The sequence below is a fragment of the Acanthochromis polyacanthus genome, chromosome 19 (genome assembly GCF_021347895.1).
Source record: "Acanthochromis polyacanthus isolate Apoly-LR-REF ecotype Palm Island chromosome 19, KAUST_Apoly_ChrSc, whole genome shotgun sequence".
In the NCBI taxonomy this organism is placed as follows: Eukaryota; Metazoa; Chordata; class Actinopteri; family Pomacentridae; genus Acanthochromis; species Acanthochromis polyacanthus.
Window position 1 is genome coordinate 15,411,402 of NC_067131.1, and position 14,431 is coordinate 15,425,832.

Sequence of the window (14,431 nt, forward strand, 5' to 3'; positions counted from 1 at the left end):
TTTGGATGAAATACTAAACTATGACGTTTTTTTGTCACATTTTGGACGACTTACTAAACTATGAAGTTTTTGTCACATTTTTTGACGACGTATAAACTATGACGTTTTTTGTCACATTTTGCACGACATATTGAACTATGACGTTTTTAGTCACATTTTGGACGACATACTAAACTATGACGTTTTTTGTCACATTTTGGATGAAATACTAAACTATGACGTTTTTTTGTCACATTTTGGACGACTTACTAAACTATGACGTTTTTGTCACATTTTGGACGACACACTAAACTGTGATCTTTTCTTCCATATTTTGGACGACATACTAAACTATGACATTTTTTGTCACATTTTGGACGACATACTAAACTATGACATTTTTTGTCACATTTTGGACGACATACTAAACTATGACGTTTTTTCCAAATTTTGGACAACATACTAAACTATGATCTTTTTTCCACATTTTGGACGACATACTAAACTATAATCCTTTTTTTCCACATTTTGGACGACATGCTAAACTATGATGTTTTTTGTCATATTTTGAATGACATACTAAAGTTTGATCTTTTTTTCACATTTTGGACGACATACAAGACTGACGTTTCTTGTCACATTTTGGACGACACACTAAACTATGACGTTTTTTGTCATATTTTGGACGACATACTAAACTATGACGTTTTTTGTCATATTTTGGACGACATACTAAACTATGACGTTTTTTCCAAATTTTGGACAACATACTAAACTATGATCTTTTTTCCACATTTTGGACGACATACTAAACTATAATCCTTTTTTTCCACATTTTGGACGACATGCTAAACTATGATGTTTTTTGTCATATTTTGAATGACATACTAAAGTTTGATCTTTTTTTCACATTTTGGACGACATACAAGACTGACGTTTCTTGTCACATTTTGGACGACACACTAAACTATGATGTTTTTTGTCATATTTTGGACGACATACTAAACTATGACGTTTTTTGTCACATTTTGGACGACATACTAAACTATGACGTTTTTTGTCATATTTTTAATGACATACTAAAGTATGATCTTTTTTCACATTTTGGACGACATACTAAACTGACGTTTTTTGTCACATTTTGGACGACATACTAAAGTACGATAATTTTTTCCACATTTTGGACGACATACTAAACTATAAAGTTTTCTGTCACATTTTTGGACGACATACTATGATCTTTTTTTCCGCATTTTGGACGACATACTAAACTATGATCCTTTTTTCCACATTTTGGACGACATACTAAACTATGACGTTTTTTGTCACATTTTGGACGACATACTAAACTATGACGTTTTTTCCAAATTTTGGACGACATCCTAAACTATGATCTTTTTTCCACATTTTGGACGACATACTAAACTATGACGTTTTTAGTCACATTTTGGAAGACATACTAAACTGACATTTTTTGTCACATTTTGAATGACATACTAAACTATGATCTTTTTTTCCACATTTTGGACGACATACTAAACTATGATCTTTTTTCCACATTTTGGACGACATACTAAACTATGACGTTTTTTGCCGCATTTTTGGACGACATGCTAAACTATGACGTTTTTTGTCACATTTTGGACGACATACTAAACTATGACATTTTTTGTCACATTTTGGACAACATACTAAACTATGATCTTTTTTCCACATTTTGGACAACATACTAAACTATGATGTTTTGTTTCACATTTTGGACGGCATACTAAACTATGACATATTTTCCACATTTTGGACGACATACTAAACTATGACGTTTTTTGTCACATTTTGGACGACATGCTAAACTATGACGTTTTTAGTCACATTTTGGAAGACATACTAAACTGACATTTTTTGTCACATTTTGAATGACATACTAAACTATGATCTTTTTTTCCACATTTTGGACGACATACTAAACTATGATCTTTTTTCCACATTTTGGACGACATACTAAACTATGACGTTTTTTGCCGCATTTTTGGACGACATGCTAAACTATGACGTTTTTTGTCACATTTTGGACGACATACTAAACTATGACATTTTTTGTCACATTTTGGACAACATACTAAACTATGATCTTTTTTCCACATTTTGGACGACATACTAAACTATGATGTTTTGTTTCACATTTTGGACGGCATACTAAACTATGACATATTTTCCACATTTTGGACGACATACTAAACTATGACGTTTTTTGTCACATTTTGGACGACATGCTAAAGTATGATCTTTTTTCAATATTTTGGATGACTTACTAGACTATGACGTTTTTTTCATATTTTGGATGACATACTAAATGATGACATTTTTGTCACATTTTGGATGATATACTAAAGTATGACATTTTTTGTCACATTTTGGACGACATACTTAACTAGGACGTTTTTAGTCACATTTTGGACGACGTACTAAGCTATGACTTTTTTGTCACATTTTTGGCGACATACTAAACTATGACGTTTTATGTGACATTTTAGACGACGTACTAAACTATGACGTTTTTTGTCACATTTTGGACGACATACTAAACTATGATCCTTTTTTCTGCATTTTGTACGACATACTAAACTATGACATTTTTTGTCACATTTTGGACGACATATTGAACTAGGACGTTTTTAGTCACATTTTGGACGACATACTAAACTACACGAGCCCCCAGTAAAGAGCAGAACCATGCCCATGCATGATACTCTGTATCAATTTTGATCATCCTATGTATATCCCTTCCTACTTGATCTGCTGTCCTCTAACTCCACAACTGAGCAGGGGACCTTAGACTGATCTTCAGTGCCAAGTTTGATTATCCTGACTTCAGCACTTGCAGAGATATCTGACTGGACATACACACACACCCACACCGCCACCCACCCACCCACCCACATACATACTTACCCAGCCAGATACCGAAGCGAATGCAGTAACCCCGCTGACGTAGTCAGGCGTAGTTAACTATGATGTTTTTTGTCACATTTTGGACGACATACTAAACTATGACGGTTTTTTTCATATTTTGGACGACATACTAAACTATGACGTTTTTTGTCATATTTTGGACGACATACTAAACTACGATCATTTTCTCCATATTTTGGACGACATACTAAACTACGATCATTTTCTCCATATTTTGGACGACATACTAAACTACGATCATTTTCTCCATATTTTGGACAACATACTAAACTACGACGTTTTTTGTGACATTTTGGACGGCGTACTAAACTATGACGTTTTTTGTCACATTTTGGATGACATACAAAACTATGACTTTTTTTTCATATTTTGGACGACATACTAAACTATGACGTTTTTTGTAATATTTTGGATGACATACTAAACTGCGATCATTTTCTCCATATTTTGGACGACATACTAAACTATGACGTTTTTTGTCACATTTTGGACGACATACTAAACTGTGATGTTTTTTTATCACATTTTGGACCACATACTAAAACATACTAAAAAATTCAAAGTGATCCACAATCCAGGATCCTTTCCGGATTGCCACCAAAATTAAATCAGCTCTTCCTCTTACCATAGTCTACATCCCCTCAAAATTTAATCAGAATCTGCCCAGGTGTTTTTGAGTTATCTTGCTAACAGACAGACAGACAGACACACAAATGCCAGGTGACACATAACCTCCTTGGCGGAGGTAACTATGACGTTTTTGTCATATTTTGGACGACATACTAAACTATGACATTTTTGTCACATTTTGGACGACATACTAAACTATGACATTTTTTTCATATTATGGACGACATACTAAACTATGACATTTTTTTCATATTATGGACGACACACTAAACTAGAAAAGCACTCAGAGAGTGCAGACCTCCACCAAGGATAGAGAGGAAAACAGGAAACCCATGCAGTAAAGGATCATGAGCTGGAATCAAACCTGCATCTCTGACACAGTTCTATTTATGAATCACCTTCTTAACCAGTTGAGCTATCTGGACACCTTGTTCCAATTTGTTGGACGACATACTAACCTATGATGTTTTTGTCATATTTTGGACCACATACTAAACCACATAGTAAAAAATTCAAAGTAATTCAGAATCCAGGATCCTTTCCGGATTGCCACCAAAATTAAATCAGCTCTTCCTCTTACCATAGTCTACATCCCCTCAAAATTTAATCAGAATCTGCCCAGGTGTTTTTGAGTTATCTTGCTAACAGACAGACAGACAGACAGACAGATAGACACACAAATGCCAGGTGACACATAACCTCCTTGGCGGAGGTAACTATGACGTTTTTGTCATATTTTGGACGACATACTAAACTATGACATTTTTGTCACATTTTGGACGACATACTGAACTATGACATTTTTTTCATATTATGGACGACATACTAAACTATGACATTTTTTTCATATTATGGACGACACACTAAACTAGAAAAGCACTCAGAGAGTGCAGACCTCCACCAAGGATAGAGAGGAAAACAGGAAACCCATGCAGTAAAGGATCATGAGCTGGAATCAAACCTGCATCTCTGACACAGTTCTATTTATGAATCACCTTCTTAACCAGTTGAGCTATCTGGACACCTTGTTCCAATTTGTTGGACGACATACTAACCTATGATGTTTTTGTCATATTTTGGACCACATACTAAACCACATAGTAAAAAATTCAAAGTAATTCAGAATCCAGGATCCTTTCCGGATTGCCACCAAAATTAAATCAGCTCTTCCTCTTACCATAGTCTACATCCCCTCAAAATTTAATCAGAATCTGCCCAGGTGTTTTTGAGTTATCTTGCTAACAGACAGACAGACGGACAGACAGACAGACGGACACACAAACGCCGGGTGTCACATAACCTCCTTGGCGGAGGTAACTAAGCATAAAGAAAGCTTAATGGAACGGAAAGTTCCTCATCACAGCAGCATCCACCTTTCTTCTGCAACCCATTCCCTTGTATATCAAACAACAGATTTTGTGGTACTTCTTGTAAAATGCATTAGCCGTCCTTTATTGTTGGTGATCGGCATTTTCCTAAATAATTTGTCAGTTTTTTTATGTGAAACTCTCTCACTCTCTCTTGAAGAATAATCACATTTGGGAGGTATTTATCTCACTGAAGAAATGAAACTGACCTGTGGGTGCTGATGAACTGTAACCCACGTGTCTGCACAACAAACGCTGATTATTCTGACAAACATGACTCCTGGATTTCTCTTTGGTGCTGACTTCTTACCAGAAGTAAAGCTACATTTGAAAGGATTGTTTCAGAATAAAAATGTCACTCAAAACCTGTTTTTTTGACACTTTTAGCTATTTAGCTACCTGTCAGTCACTTCACCGTCTACTGAAGTGTCCGTATTTAGGATGTTTTGCGGCACAGAGGTATACACAGGAATAATCTGGTTTACCTTCCCAGGTTCATTAAACAGCAGAAAAACATTAAATAATGGTACAAAGTTAAAAACCTCACCAAGCTCTGCTGTTAATATCCTTTGAGCAACACACCATACTATGATGTTTTTACAGTGAAGGTTCTACTATGAAACCTGTTTGACATGTTCAGGCCTTCTTCGTTTGAAAACTCAGAGATTTCAAGTATCAGAAGGCGGTTTTCAACTTTCTCTGTTAACTTTCTGCTTCAAATTGAAACTAAATTTACTTCACTAAGCCAGCCCTCAGGACTTCCAGTAAGCTGCGTTCCTATTGGCTGTCCAGGTGGCTGCTTGGTGTTATCAGGAACACCTGAGCAGCTCAGTGTTTTCCTGCTTTATGGCTGCAGTCAAACATTTCCTCTGCTTCTCTTCACTGAACCGGGTTTGGCTATGTTGCTTTAGTTTGTTCTTTAGGCATTGGCTTGCAGCTTCCAGCAGTAAAATTGTTTTTAATGTGTTTCTTGTGTATTTTAAGGCTTTGTACTGGATAGTTGTCTTGGTAAATATGGTTCTTTAGCCACAGTTAGCACATGGTGCTAATGTGTGCAGTGATTAGTGGATTTGGTGCAGCTGAGTAGTTTTTATCTTGGCTGTAGTGAGTCTTCAGAGGTTTTTGGTCACACATTCTGTATTCTTCTTTGTGAACCAACATTGGTTGTCCAGAAGGTAAGAGTTCCTGTCCTGATTCTCTGTTTAAAGAGGTTCTTTGGTAGGCTGCAGGGGACTTTAGCGTTTGGGTTGTGCTAGTTTGGTTTTTGTACGGTTTCATTTGGACGACTATCTTGTGGCCCCTCCATGTGGTTTAGTGAGGTTTTCTGGAACAGTTACACAAAGCTTCCACAAACTTTGAGAGTTTTTAGGAAGTTCTGGAGACCAGACTATAGAGCAGCAGAAACATTTGTCAGCAGTTTGAGCAGGAGAAGGTGAGCTTGAGAGTAGAAATGAGAAGGCAACCTTCTTGATGCGTGTGGTGAGAGTTTGAGCAGGTTGGGAAGAGTCTGTGGTTCTTTGGTCTGAAAGCACAAGAGGCATTGACTCATTAAAGGAGAAAACAGGATGTTGTTGGTTCTTCTGTTGCTCTGCAGTTTCCTTAGACTGAATATGAAGTTTCTATTTTAAATGATTTACTGTGCGAGCCCAAGAAGACTTCAATAAACTCCCTCCATCCCCTGGACACGTTTTACCATGTTAAATCTTTCTTTAAAATATATTTTTGAGTTTCAATCATAGTTTTAGCATAGTTTTTTCTTTGCTTGTTTAGTGTTATCTGTGTGAAAGGTGCTAAACAAATAAAGTTGACTTGATAAACTGAATAATTGACTAACTCATGATCGTGACAAAAGTATTTTTTGTGATTTAAGGGTTTGTTTCATTCAGGTTGGGGTTAAAATCTTGACAGAAAAAAACATTAAAGAAATAAATTACATTTAAAAAATGAATTAAAGCAAAGGAAAAAAGCATTTAATACAATAATTTTTAAAAAGAAAATCAAACATTAAATACAATTAAATTCTATTAAACAGACAAAATTTTTAATTGGATAATTAAACAAGAGATACAAAATATGTAATTATGAAATTAAACATTTTTTCAACAAAAATAAATATTAAAGATGAAATAGTTTTAGATAAACATTTAAAAATACAATTAAACAAGAATATTAAACATTTAAAAAATACAAAACATTTCATGAGATTATTAAACTGTTAAACAGAAAAAACAAATTAAATGTTCAATTAGAAAATTAAATCTGTAAGACAATCAAACTTTAAATAGGAATTAAACAGAAAATACAATGAAACATATAAAAAGAAAATAAAACATGAAAAGGTGGAAAACATTTAAAAGAAAACCTTAAAGATTTAATCTAAAAATTAAGCACTGGGAAAGAAAAGGGCATTTTTTTAAACAAGCTGATAAAACATTTGAAAAACAATTAAACATTAGAAAGACAAAACATTTTGAAATCAAATCAGATATTAGAAAAGAATAAAAGGTGAGAAAAGAGCAAAACTAAACATTTAAGAAGAATCAAACTGAAGACAAAACATTTGAAAAGACACCAGTTAGACTTTAGAAGATCAAATTAAACAGAAAAGACAAAACAATCAAAAAAAGCAAAAACAGATAAAGGTCGTAAAGTGTTTTCTAGCCTGAAATGAAAACATGAAGTTGTTTCTTCAAACATTTCCTCTTTCTATGTTCTTGGTTTGATTGTGGACAGATTTACTAAGAACTCATTTCAGAAAACTGCTTTCCAGATAAAGTCTACTAGTAGTTGAAGACATTGATCAAACTAATGTTACCTTCTGATCTCCACAAACTTTACTGTTCAGTGAAGAGAATCAAAGTTTGTTCAGGATTTCTAACGAACTCACAGGTGAACGTCTGAGAAGAACTCAGACTGATGGTCTAAATGTGAAATCAAGACTCATGGTCACAAGTTTTAAGGCTTCTGTTCACCAGAAAGTTCAAACTAACAGTGAACTACTCAAGAACTTACAAAATTCCAGTCCTCAGACTGTCGAAACGTTCAAACTAACAGTGAACTACTCAGGAACTTACAAAATTTCAGTCCTCAGACTGTCGAAAAGTTCAAACTAACAGAGATCTACTGTGGAACTTAAAAAATTTCAGCCCTCAGACTGTGTGAAAGCTCAGGTCCTGAGGACTCAGGAGGTGTGGAGGCTTTGGAAAGTCTTGGAACTGAGGGTTCAACCCTCCAGCACAAAGGCTGAAGTCCAACCTCCTGAGAAAAACGGTCGAGACGAGACTCAAGTTAAAAGAAACAACTCGAAAACGACAAAAAATCGATGATAAATGTGCAAAAGAAAGAAAATTAGTATCTGAGTGATTAGCTCAGGCAGATAAGAGGAGAGACCACTAAGTGGAAGGTAGTAGGTTCAAGACCTACCACTAGCATTTTCTTTCTTTGTCAGGATTTTCAAAAAATTTAAGATGGGTCTGATCTTGAACCAGCAACCTGCAGCTCTATAGGTAAATCCTTAACTCACTGAGCTACAGCTCAGTTAAAATTACATAATTTCGTCGTCCCTTTGACATCGTAGTTTTCAAGTGACCAAATGGGTGGAGCCAAGGCAGAGTCTGGGTGGAGTCAGGGTGGAGAGTAGGTGGGGAGGTGGGTGGCGGCCTCCCCTCTCTACCCCCCCACCTCCCCCCACTGTCCCCCTCCTCTCCCCCACCGCCCACCACACCTTCCCCCGCCCAACGAGTTTTTCGAAAATCCAAGTCTCGACAAGTTTCCCGAGTTTCTGGAGTTTCCATCAGGTCAGAGGCAGAACAACTTGTCATGAAAACATGTTGAAGTCGGTGAGGAGGGAGTGACTTTTTACAGCGACTAGAAGGAAGACAACCAGCATCCCTAAAATCCATGGAGTCAACTCCAGAGAAACGAAGGAACTTTTATCAGCCTCCATCCAGATGTTCAACTTGATATCTTTACTTTGAGATTTTTAACACCACAAACCTTTAGTATCACATTTTATTATCATTTATTAGGACTTTAATGTTTTTGTTGAGAAACTTCATTTTTGTCGTCGTGGGACTTCAGGATTTAAAACTGTTCCTTCTATTTGACCTCATGTTTATTAGTTTTAGTGGAGAAAGTTATTTTAATTGTCGATTACTCTCTTAAAAACCAAATAATAAATTGGATTAGTCAAGAGGTTTAAATTTCTTACTTTGTCATATTATAGATATGACAAAAAAATATAAAAATAAAGCATCTTGAGACAATGTGACTTGTAATTGGCGTTTTATAAATAAAATTGAATTAAAATTGTATGTATCTTGTAATGTTGAAGTAATTCAGCCATATATGTTGGAAAACACATTTTCTTTGTCCATTAATCTGTTGATTGTTTTCTCCAGTAGGAACCCAAATATACTCAGTTTACTGTCATAAAACCCAAAAAGATTTACATTCATGATGCAGGAATCAGGCAGTTTTTCACTTTTTTTATCTTAGTTTAGTCAGAAAGATAGTTGATCTTTGTGTGAACTGTTGCAGCTTGTGAACAGTAAAAGGTTTTAATCTTTGGGGCCGAGTGTAAAAAAACATTTAGAAACCAACATCAACAAAACACTCAAAGATTTGAACTTCATTAAAGGGAAATCCAACTTTTGCATGACAATGTCTAATTAAAAGACGTTTATTTCCAGCGTAAATGTGTGATATTCATCCTCTGGAAATTCTCTTCACATCGTCTTCCACCTGGACTGGTTTGGTCAGGAGCATGTGCAACAAACATGTGAAAAACTGGACTTTAACATCAGTGAATGACACTGAAGTTTAATCTCTACATAAATGAGACTGAGTCTGGATGTGCTGCTCTGTCATTAACTCCTAAGTTTAGGGAAAGTTCAAACAAAAGAGGACAGTTCAGATCAGACTTGAAAATGAGCTGATTTTGAACAAACATCTCAAACTGTCTGAGCTTCAGCACCTTGAGCAAGATATTTTAACAACAAGCAACTCCAGAGATCCAGAAGCTGGAGAGAGTTAGCTTTAGCTGAGCCAAAGAACATGTGGGACACTAACCTAGCAAACATTTCAGACTTTTCTCTGTGAATTCTGAGAAATAATTTACTATTTAATGACAGAGCTACACATCTTAACTCAGTCTCATTAAAACAGACTCTAATTCAGTGTCATCCATCCATATTAAAGTGCAGTTACCCAAAATGTTTGTTGCATGAGCTCGAACAAAACCTGTCCAGGTAGAAGGCCACTTTGACAAACAGGAAGTGGAAGATTCCAAGCAGATTTATAGAAGGGGGAACCGGACTGTACTAAATGTGGTCGAGTATAGAGGGGTGTTTTGTGGGTTTTTAAGGCTGAAAAATGATTAGTACAACATTTGCACAACATACGATGTATATGATGGTGTTTTTTTCATAGCAAAAGCTATACTATGATGTTTTCTAAGAGACATACTATACTACTCTGTTTGTTCGGGCCCTGGGCCGCTGCACTCCTCCTCTGGTGTCTTCTGGATTGTACTCAGCTGCATGCCTTCGTCCACCCGGCCTCCGTTGACTCGTTGGCTGAATCCCAAACCGCCCCCTACACACTCCCCCTCCACTACCGAGTGTCACTCCAAAAGAAGTCACACTCGCAGCTGTGGAGGGCACTTATTATTGAAGGGGGAAGGTATAAATACGATCGTCAGGAATGGGACGCCCTGTCGCCTCACCGGAAAACGGAAGACGTCATCGCCATGGTAACACAAAGACGCCTACTGTGCATGGCTGTAGCGCTGTGGCAGAGGTTGCAACTAACAAGGATCGCTGGTGCTTCCAGAAGATGAAAGCATCCCACTTTTTTTCACTCACATGTTTTCCAATCTTATTATCTGGCATTTCAAATCCAACAAATGAACGAATGAATTCTGTCAGTTGTGTTCAAATTTTAAGGTGTCAGGGGGTGCACAATTAAATCAAACGTCAGCAGAGAAGAAGATTTGTTTCTTTTGATTTATCTTTTTTCACCACTCTTTTTGTGATGTTCTGTCAGTGTGAAAAAGGCGTGGGAGAAATAATGGACGCATGTGGAACTTACATCGATATGTTGTTTCCTCCTCCATTTCGACGTTGCACTTCCTGAAAAAATTGTCCAGAGTGAGCATCGATGCAGACTCGCTATTTAAGGGCTGAACAGTCCACTCCCCCTCCACACTACGCGGTTTGGGACGGCCCTTAATATGGAGGACCCTCCGCGGAGGGGTAGTGTGTAGGGATAGTGTGTAGGGGGCGGTTTGGGATTCAGCCGTTGGCTCTCAAAAGGCTCCTTCATCTGGTGGCACTTCTTCTGAGGAGAAGCTGAGCTTCAGCAGAACTTTGGAGATGTGTTCCAGTGGTTGGTGGATGTGTGGGAGGATAGAAAGGGACCTTTGAATTGTTCAGAAAGGAAAACAGGCGTTTTTTAGATGACATATTATACTCTGATGTTTTCTTGAATGACATATTATTTCGACAATATACTGCACTATGACATTTTTTGAACCACATAATCGCCTATGGGGTTTGTTTTGTTTTTTGCTGACATGCTATACTATGAACTACAGGCCATACTATGTTATTATTGAAAAGTATCCTATACTTTTCCATTTTCTGAACTACATCCTATACTATGGCGTTATACACAGAGTGCTTTGGTTACATGTTGATTTATAAACTAGATTTTTTTCTGCTTTGTTTTTTGACAGGATTACCACAGACCTGACCGTGAACACCGTTGACACCCACCTGGGGGAGAGACTGCCTTTGACCTTACGGCTGCTTGGTCGTGGTCTTTCTGCTCCAGAACGCCTTCATCAACTACGTCTTCTTTTGAAGAGGCCCTCAGATGCTGCAATCTCTGACCTTAAAGAGGAACTGCTAATTTCACTCTGTAACGAGGATCAGGAAATGTCTTCAAAGTTTCTTCAAATCCAAACGAAACACAATCAAAAGATCAAACTAACGTCAATGGTGCATTCAGGTGCAGTCGGACGACGAAGTTGCGTTCAGGAGCGTTGGAAATCGGAGTTTCAGTAATGTAAATTTCCAACGAAAATTTTTTTTTTTGGGGGGGGGCACACGGGGTGGCCAATCAGATAACAGTGGGGGGGGGGGGATGACTGCCTCCCCCGTAGCCCCACTGATGTTTCTGTCCTCAGAAAGCAGGGTCAGTCCAGTCAGTCAAACATTGCGTGCCTGTTGCTGCTTCTCTTCTTCATGTCATGAAAAAAAAATATTTTGTCAAAATGTACAATTGCCACTGGAAGAGTTGCCAAAATGCAGTGAGTTACAACACAATGCTGGCATTCAGGTCATGGTGCAGGAACAGCAATTTCCACTGGAATCAGAAAAACATTTTTGATGCTGAACTCTTGCAGGCAGAATGAAAGCCAGTAGGACTGAGGTTTAAAGGATGGTAGAAATATGGCCAGCAGCAAATAATGAAAGTGTGATTTTTTTTCTCCCAACACAAAGAAGTAAAAAGGTTTGGGAGCAGCAAACAGAACTATAAGATCAAAAGATTTGACCAGCAAAGGTCAGCCACGACTTCACACCACATCTGAGACACCATTCACTGAGCTCCCTGCAGTATTTGTACCTTTGGACCCTACCAACTCCCAGTAGAGATTAGGGAGAGTCAAACCACACATATGGAACCAAACATTTTCAGATCAAAGCTAGGACTGACATTTCCACAAACTACATAGGGCCACTGAGTAACAAAGATCAACCTAAATGCTTATTAACAGCAATAATGCAAAATAAAAAAGTCATAAATGACCAAACCCAATGTCCATCTGCCCTTCTCTCTGCCAGGACTGTTTGGTACAGCCAAACAAGATGAGTGAAGGCCATTGGCTGTATTCTCATACCTGCATTCCTGTCAAACACAGAGAAAGTTAGAAATAAAGTATAATGCAACAAACAGTATCTTCTTGTATTCATCTAATGTGCCCAAGTTGCATTTTCAGTTCTGCTGCAGGAGTCTGTCAGCTGATCAGTCACTTGACATTTTCTGTGTGAATGTTTTTACAGCAGATATGTGACTGAGGGCTCAAAACATATCTTCAAACAGCCAAGAAAAACTTTTTAAATTTCAGGATGGTGCCTCCATTACAACCTTTGCCATTCAACAGCCTGCTCAGAGGGTGTGTTAGTGAATAATATAAGAATTGTCTTACTAGCCACTCTGTAAACCTAACAAACTGGACAAGCCAGAATAACTGTGCTGTGCTGGAATATGTTTAAAGTATAGTTTTCTTAGAGGAAAGGTTTCAGGTACCATATCCCTGCAACAGTGCAGATTGTGGCCCTCTATTCCACATTTATGCTATATTAATCTGTCTTATTCAGTTTCCTGATTGTATCTCTACTACCACAAATAAAGGTATGGCTGTTTTTTTTTTAAACAAAACTAAACAAGAAAAGCTCTCAGAGAGCACAATGCTGCACCAAGGCTGCTCAGTCATTGTATAATATCCAATGGAAAAGTCCTGATAAGTCCGCAGAGGTCCATTTGTTGAAGGATCGCAATCATGTGATCGTCAACAGGCAGCTGATGTAGTGTTCACTTGTTGTCATGGTTACAGTGACCGTACTGCTATCTCGGGATGACCCAGAAATCATTAACAAATCCGTTGATCCAGACTATAAACTGCATCCCTTCCAAAATCTAATCAGTTGGGTCATGCATCAAATCTTCCCTGAAAATTTCATCCAAATCCATTTTTCCATTTTTGAGTAATCTTGCCAATCATCACATAACTGCGTTTCTTGGCAGAGAAATAAGATAAAAAAACTAACTGATGAGCCAAGGGGGGGGGACAAGTGTAACATGGACCAAAAACAGTGTATTTTAAGTTACATTGTGACTTTATAGTGGTTAAAGGCCACAACAAGTAAAACGGTGTTTATTGTCTCAACTTGAAAATCCCAGATAGTTAAATTAATGGTAATATTAATTTTCTTTATTTTGCATTTTTGAGCTGAAACAATAATTTTTCCTTTTTTTTTCCTCCTTTCTTTTAGGGAAATGGATTTTGGTTGATTTTTTTTTGTGAATGTTCTGAAGAAACATTTTTAACATTTCTTTTTTTCCACCAAAAAATGTTCAAAGTTTCCCAAAAATGTTGAAAATGTGGACATCAGAAGTTTCACTCTGAAAATATATATATTTTCCCCATATTTTCAAACTTTCAACCGGGTCAGTTATGACACACAGGACAACAAGAGGGTTAAATCATCACCTGTCTGTACATCTATGCATCTTTTTCTAATTCCACTTATAGTTGACACACACCACCAGATATCTGATGTACTTCTAAAAATTGCTGCTCTCCTTTCCTTTTTCCGGCCCTTTCTTCTTTGTATCCTTTGCCTTTGCTCATCCTGCAACATAATGCCACGCAAAGGTACGAACAAAGCACAGGGGATGTAGTGCTGCAGCATTATCAG